We start from the raw sequence: 8,585 nt of genomic DNA on the forward strand, positions 1-8,585 counted from the left end.
AATTTGGGCTGTTGGCACTTTGAGGAGCAGTTGATACCTGAGATATAATTTTTCTTTTTTTAAATTTCCCAGCTGTCACCTAACCATCACTATGATGTTCCCATTAAAGGCTGGTCTCTCTGAAGAAGAAAAAAAAGGCAAGGCAGTGGTGAATAGCAGAGGTCTCCTCAGGCCAGTTTGTTTGATGTTTATTGCTATGAGTTTAGGTACAGAGGAGTGATGGCATTCTGGCATAAAGGCTTTGGTTTCTGTTTGCTTTGTGGTAGTGCCTGCAAGTCTCAAACACTGTAGTTGTTGGTAGTCTTAAAAAGCTTATTAAATAACTGGCCTTATCCTAAACATCTACACAACACATATCTTTGCAGTCTCTCCTGCCATATTCCTCACATGGCGGTTGTAACATAAAGGAAGCTAGTTAGAAAAAACAAAGTATTTGCAGCAGATCAAGACAGAAAGGGCCAATACTTGCGCCTATCAATTACTAATCTTCTTTCTATGTTTGCTAAGACCCAGGCACACTGCCATCACACAGCAAAAGCTGTTTCACTGCAAGTCCTCTTCAAGACAAGCTGTTCAGCCAACTTACATAATATTCAGTTCAGTTTTAGTAGCAGGGAAAACCACTCCGTGCGCTGAAATAAAACTGTGATAGCAACAATAAAAGGTTTTCATTGGAACCTGTCTTTCATCTTCGTGATTCATGAGATATTCCAATTTGTTCTGTGAATCATTGGTGAAATGGCTTGTAGTTAATTTAACATCCACAGGCTCTCATTTGCTCAATAACAAGCAAATTAAAAAAACTCGAAGAAATGGATGTTTCTTCCAGCTGCAGAATGTAGTGACTAATTTTTTCTTCCTTTTCATAAATATACTTTTCACACTCTGGACTTGTTCCGTGACTCTAGTTGCTAGACTGGGGTGTTCTCCTTTACCATGAATGACTTTTAAGTCTGATAATGTTTAATAATGCCACCCTCTGGTGGAAATGCAAAGAAAGGATTGACACTAAAGATGGGCAGAAGAAGAGATGGAGCGAGCTTAGGACAGAGGGTCCTGCATAAGCAAAGGTGATTACAGGGATAGTGAGAGATTATGGTGACTCTGGAAATACTTGGCTCCAAGTGCTGTTAGCCTTGTGTAAAAAGATGTATGCCACTGCCTATAGTTGCCTTTTCTGCATCTGACTTATCTGTAGATGCTGGCCTGTGCATTCAGTGTTGTCTTTATGGTAGCTTGTATTTTGTCCATCCCTTGCACTGTAGCGTCTTGAAACCTGAGCTACCAGGAGGATCTGGAGAGCAGGGACCAGCAATGGCACCAAGAAGAAGGAACAGAACAAGAGACTGAGTTGTGCTGAGCCTTAATGACTCAAATGTGGACTCACTTAGAAAAAATCAGCTGACAGCAGTACAAGGATAGCAATTTCCTAAGATAGGACCCCATGGGGGAAACAGGCTACAATAAATCAAAGACTCGCTGGAGAGGGTCTCTGAAACCACTCAGGGGTTATGACCCTGTCAAATTTTAGTCAGCAATAATACTGCTATTTGCAAAACAGAGAAACCCAGCTTTGAGCCTCCTCAGATGCCTTCCTTCTAGGGCAAAGAACATGTGCTGGTCAAGGTCCTTCACCTGTACCAGGTCTAGCGAGATGTCCCTAGGAAGTGCTGAAAAAGCCATTCCTGTGCACGCTTACCCAGTTCCCCATCCCTGAGTGTTTTTAGGCTATTAGCGCTATTGCTTGAGGCCCTTGACAGTGGGAAATGTTCCCCATTGCCATGTGCTCCTGCTGTGGCCAAGTTGGGGTCTATGTTGCTCAGCAGTTGCCAGGGGCAAAGGGGCTAATGAAGGGCTGTGGACAAAGGTGGTACAACAACCTGCTCCAGGTGCCTCTTACATGTACTGTTTCCTTCTAGTTTGCTCCTACCTGGTTGGAGGCTGGAAAAATAATTGAAGCTGCAGCTCAAGGTTTCAAGCAGTTTTTATATGTAAGGAGCTGTGCTGGTAAAGTGCATAGGAAATTGCACGTAGAAATAGCAGTGCATGTCTGGCACTAGAGGGAACTGTCTTGTCAGCAGATGCATGGAGCCATCTGCTTCCTCAGCTTTGTTGGTGTCTTCTTATGTGCCCAGCAAATCATGGCCATTGCAAACTGTGCTGCCCTTTCTTTGTCTCATGGTGCTGCTGGGTTTAATTTTAATGTAACAAATGTAGCATTTATGGGCTAAATGCAAACTTCTTGTGGGAGAAATGCAGCTTCTTTCGGTTGCCTGTTTTATCCCAGCATATGGACCTATATGTAGCTAGACTGTTGGGCTGCAGCTGAAAGTGGAGTGTGTAACTTATTAGAGACTTAATATCTGAGTGGGGTGGAAAACAGACTGTTCCAGTTACAGCTGCAGTTGGCAAGTGGATAATATCCCCTGTATAGTGAAAAAGCTGTGCCAGAGTCATTGCTTGCATTCTCTATCCCTTTCACTAACATCTGCCTTCAGTGATAAAATGTTCTGCTTCCTGCTGATTGAAGAATCACAGCTGGAAAATTGGTAAATGCAAATTCTTCTTCACAAGCAAATAATTTTCCCCATGTTCAGTAGGGAGCTATTTACAGTATTTCTTTAGGGAGAGGAATGGCAAGTACAATATATTAACTATTGATATTTGTGTATTGAATATTAGCATAACAAACAAAATTATACAGCAGCAGTTGGTGGATATTTTTTTCCTCATTGAAAACAATGTGTTAACACTGACACTGCAAAACCCAGGTCTTGAGGTTTGGGTGTGTATATGTTGAAAACCAAGCTCTTACAGCAGTTACCAAGTAAATTAGGAAGTTCTTATTAACAATGGCAGCAGAATTATTATCAACTTCAGCAGAAGCTGTATGTATGTGATGAGTGTCAGAAGCCATCCTTTAATAGTTATAAATTGTTCTCAATTTTAGCTTCGATTACTGGATTTGAATTTCAGAATGATAACTCTGGAAGTCACAGGTTTTCATTAGAGTTCTGTGTGTCTTACAGAGTTAAGAAACTGAAGTGGAAACAGTAAATCTTGTGATTGTGATGCTCTGACTGGCTGCATTTCTAAGTTTTTTGTACAAGTTAAAAACCCCAAGAGGTCAATGAAAAGAATTTAAAGCGGCTATGCTTGGCTTAAAAATGACGAAACATAAATCCTATGGTTTTAGGACTGTGATGTGATATTTGAACGAGGGGAATTCGTGGCGTCACCTAAAAAAGATACTGATGTCCATGTATCTCACTGCAAGCAGTTTGGCTAAATATGTATCTTGTTCATTCTATTTATGAGTAGAAAATGAAGTATAGAATCATAGAATCATAGAATCATTTAGGTTGGAAAAAACCTCAAAGTCCAACCATCAACCATGCCCACTAAACCATGTTCTGAAGTGCCTTGTCTACGCGCTTTTTGAATACCTCCAGGAATGGTGAGTCAACCACTTCCCTGGGCAGCCTATTCTAATGTCTGACAACCCTTTCAATAAGGAATTTTTTCCTAATATCCAACCTAAACCTCCCTTGCCTCAACTTGAGGCCATTTCTTCTTGCCCTATCTCCAGCCATCTAACAGAAGAGACCATCACCCACCTCACTACAACCTCCTTTCAGGTAGTTGTAGAGAGCTATAAGGTCTCCCCTCAGCCTCCTTTTCTCCAGACTAAACTGCCCCAGCTCCCTCAGCCTCCCCTCCTAAGACTTGTGCTCCAGGCCCCTCACCAACTTGGTTGCCCTTCTCTGGACACGCTCCAGCAACTCAATGTCTTTCTTGTAGTGAGCGGCCCAAAACTGAACACAGTACTCAAGGTGCGGCCTCACCAGTGCCGAGTACAGGGGAACAACCACCTCCCTGCTCCTGCTGGCCACACTATTTCTGATACTGGCTAGGATGTCGTTGGCCTTCTTGGCCACCTGGGCACACTGCTGGCTCATATTCAGCCAGCTGTCAACCAGCACCCCCAGGTCTTTCTCTGCCGGGCAGCTTTCCAGCCACTCTTCCCCAAGCCTGTAGCGCTGCATGGGGTTGCTGTGACTGAAGTGCAGGACCCGGCACTTGGCCTTGTTGAACTTCACACAGTTGGCCTCGGCCCATCAATCCAGCCTGTCCAGCTCTCTCTGTAGACCCTTCCTACCCTCAAGCAGATCGACCCTGCCTCCAAACTTGGTGTCGTCTGCAAACTTGCTGAGGGTGCACTGAATCCCCTCATCCAAATTATTGAAAAAGATATTAAACAGAACCAAGCCCTGGGGAACACCACTTGTGACCCGCCAGCAACTGGATTTAACTCCATTCACCACAACCCTCTGGGCTTGTACATCCAGCCAGTTTTTTGCCCAGCAAAGAGTACACTCGTCCAAGCCATGAGACGCCAGCTTCTCAAGGAGTATGCCATGAGAGACAGTGTCAAAGGCCTTGCTGAAGTCGAGGTAGATAACATCCACAGCCTTTCCCTCATCCACTAGGCGGGTCACCTGGTCATTGAAGGAGATCAGGTTGGTCAAGCAGGACCTGCCTTTCGTAAACCCATGCTGACTGGGCCTGATCCCCTGCTTGTCCTGGACTTGCCACGTGAGTGCTCTCAAGCCAAAATGTTCCATAACCTTCCCCGGTACCGAGGTCAGGCTGACAGGCCTGTAGTTCCTTGGATCCTCCCTCTGACCCTTCTTGTAAATGGGCGTCACGCTGGCAAGCCTCCAGTCCTCTGGGACCTCCCCTGTTGACCAGGATTGCTGATAGATGATGGAGAATGCCTTGGCAAGCACCTCCGCCAGTTCCCTCAGTAGTCTTGGATGGATCCCATCTGGTCCCATAGATTCGTGAGTGTCCAGATGGTGTAGTAGGTCACTAACTATTTCCTCCTGGATTATGGGTGGTATATACTTCTCTTCGTTCTTGCCTTGCAGCTCATGGGGCGTAGCTCCCTGAGGATAGCTGGTCTCACTATTAAAGACTGAGGCAAAGAAGGCATTATGTACCTCGGCCTTCTCCTCATCTCTGGTGGCTACGTTCCCTTCTGTATACATTAAAGGATAGATATTCTCCTTGGCTCTCTTTTTACTGTTAACATATTTGTAAAAACATTTTCTGTTGTCTCTTACAACAGTGGCCAGATTTAGTTCTAGCTGAGCTTTTGCCTTCCTAATTTCCTCTCTGCATGACCTAACAAGATCCCTGTACTCCTCCCAAGTTGCCTGCCATTTCTTCCAGAGATGATAAACTCTCCTTTTTTTCTTGACTCCTAGCAAAAGCTCCCTGTTCAGTCAGGCCGGTCGTTTTCCTCAGCAGTTCAACTTGCGGTGCATTGGAATAGCCTGGTCCTGAGCCATTAAGATTTCCTTCTTAAAGAATGCCCATCCCTCCTGGACCCCTTTGCCCTTCAGGACTGTCTCCCAAGGGACTCTTTCAACCAGTGTCCTGAAAAGGCCAAAGTTTGCCCTCCAGAAGTCCATAGTGGTGGTTTTGCTGACCACCTTCCTTGCCTCACCAAGAATTGAGAATTCTATCATTTCACGGTCACTAAGCCCAAGACAGCCTCTGACCATCACACCTCCCACCAGTCCTTCCCTGTTCATAAACAGTAGGTCTAGCAAGGCTCCTCCCCTGGTTGGCTCACCTACCAGCTGTGTCAGGAAGTTATCTTCCACACACTCCAGGAACCTCCTAGACTGCTTACTCTCTGCTGTGTTGTATTTCCAGCAGACGTCTGGAAAGTTAAAATCCCCCACGAGAACAAGGGCACACGATTCTGAGACTACTGCCAGCTGCTTGTAGAATGATTCATCCGTCTCTTCAACCTGGTTGGGTGGTCTATAACAGACTCCCAGCACAATAGCTGCCTTATTGGCCTTCCCTCTCATCCTCACCCATAAGCACTCCACCTTGTCATCACAATCGTGTAGCTCTGTACATCTCTGTACAACTACACCTCTATATAGTTGGGAACCTGCTGAGAAAATTTGGATCTAGGTTTTATTAGTTCCTCAAACTGCAACCCAGCTGGGAAGAGATTTATGTGAAGTGTCAGTGTGATTCTCAAACAGGAAAAAGATTGATCATGATGAAAAAATAAGATGCAGAGATAGCTCACCACTGCTCAAAACCCCAAAGCCCAATCCCCCCACCAAACCCAGGGATTTCCTGACCTCCTTTTTGCACAACCAAATACTATTCAATAGATAGATAGAACGACTGTGTGTGTGTATGCTTTTTCATGTGTAAATTGTGACTTTCTAAGCAACAAGAGTCTATCCTTAATTTATGGCAGATGAAAAGGTTTTATCCCATACTGAGAGGTAGGTTTACTTTCTCATGTGTACTGGGTAGGGACTGGATGTTGCTGGTCCTCAGGGATATGTTGATCCAGCCTAAGGATATATGCAGCATTAGTTCTGTACATAGAAAAGGGTATATTGTAAACTAGCTGGGCAGTTAGAAAGCACCAGTTTCCTGTGGCAGAGGTTTTGAAAGAGAAGTAGTATCTTTAAATAAAGGCTACAATTAACTGGAAGTCCAGTGGAGGGACTTAGAGAGACATCAGTGGGCTTTCAGTCAAGCTTGAATAGCACAAAGAATACGTCAAGGAGTGTAATGTATAAAATTAGCAGAAACCCAGGAAACTACACAATATTAGCTGTCACAGATCACAACAGAGGCTTGGTGTGGGCAGGAGCTGCGGGGCTGCAGCTCCCCGTGCATGCTGGCATGGTGCAGTACAGCGAGGAGCAGCAATGCCCATCTCAGCTGCAGCTGGACCCAGTCCTGGTAAAGTTTTTTACTGGTTGCCCTCAGGGCACTAGTATGTTCCATGAAATCTGAAGTTTTTAAAGAGACAATTACAACAGAATTCTTCCTGCTAATGCAAACAAAATGAAATGTTGATTTCGGTTTTCAAAGATTTACCACTTCTGCTATGAGGAGGCATCTGCATAAACTAGCAATTTGTTGCAGAACCCCCCCCGAAGCTTTTAATTTCATACAAATGCTCAAATATTGAGCAATAAGACCTTGCACGTAAATAGCAAATTCTATATAATAACTTGCAAATACATGGCATAAAAATTGACAATATTATGCTGACAGTCCTTGGAAGTCTTCCATTGCACAGTGTGGCAAAGACGACAGAAGTAGTGTAGGTTGTCAGGAGGGGCCCTTGATGGAATTGAAGGATTTTTGTAGATGCAGTTTCATACCTTGCAGCTTGCAGAGGACCCAGACCTTTCAAGGCAGTTTGACCCAGAGTAGCAAGCCTGCACTGTCAGCAGAGATGCATCTGGAAGGCATTTGTGCTGTGGTCCATTGTGCTGGTGATGGGTGGGATTCCTGGGAAACCACTGGGGCGAGGCAGGAAAATGCTCTCCTTTCCTAGAGAGCTGGCAGAAAGCTCTGGGCTTGCACCTTTCATTGTGGAGACAGCACATGGATCCTATTTAAAGGTGCCTTTTACTCTTCCCACTCAGTAACTCACCATTGTCTGGAAAATAAAAGGAAGTTAAATAAACCAAAGTAAGATCACATTGCTCAGCCTGGCAATCCACCCTCTTCAGACTGATTTCGTATAGATGACTGCTTGTTTAGTCTCAGAATACCTTCCTCTTTCTTTCTGCACATCTTAGCATTTCTTTAAAAAGATATTGTAAAAATACCATTTTTTTAAAAATACCACTTGCTTGGGGGTGGGAACAGAGAGATTTGTCTTATCTCACTTGCTTAGGCAGACTGCATTTTGAAAAGTAATTTCAAGTGACACCCATGCTACATTTAATCTTAGACAGTAAGTCTGGAGTCTGGAAGTCCACTTCTAGCTGAAATTTTTAAAGTTGAGCATTTACACCTAATACAAGGCATTTTATGGAAAGGGGCTTTTATACTGTAGAGTGTGCTGAATGTTCAGTAGCAAAAAATGGAATATTTAATATTTGTGGAATTATTGCATATGGAAAATCTCCACAAATGGAGAGGCTCTCCTCCAAGCTTTCTTAGAAACAGGGTGATACTAAGGTCCACAAAGAAAGGGCCTACTCCTCCCACTGATACTCTAGAACAACTCTTTTGTGTTAGCTGGAAAGTGAGAGCATTTCTTCAGATTTGACGTATTGCCAGTTCCATCAGTGTATAGAAATAGGCTCCCACTGGCATGGACTCGTTTTGTAAGACTGGTCCTTGATTTTTCCTTGTAAGGTGATCTCAGCTTCATAGATGGCAACAGTCCTTTTTCCATTCACCTAACTCCAGTCCACAGTGCCAACAAAAATTTCCTTTGCTTTTGCAACAGATGATGGCAGGAGCTTCCCAGGGAGGCCCCTGGGGAAGGACTCTCAGTTATCTGATTGACATTTTCCACCCCCAATGCATTGTCACTGCAAGAGTAAAAAGGATATTTGGAGGCTGTGGTGTGCACATGGTAAATGTGTCCTTTGGGACACATGAAATCTGGGTACAGCTGCAGGTTTCCCTGGGGAAATCAGCTGTGGTAGGGGAGGCCACAAAGGTTAAGGAAGGTTATGATAAGCTGCATGGACAAGTGGTTATTTTGTCCCAAAAGCCGTTGCCTGTGATGG

The sequence above is a fragment of the Haliaeetus albicilla genome, chromosome 2 (genome assembly GCF_947461875.1).
Source record: "Haliaeetus albicilla chromosome 2, bHalAlb1.1, whole genome shotgun sequence".
In the NCBI taxonomy this organism is placed as follows: Eukaryota; Metazoa; Chordata; class Aves; order Accipitriformes; family Accipitridae; genus Haliaeetus; species Haliaeetus albicilla.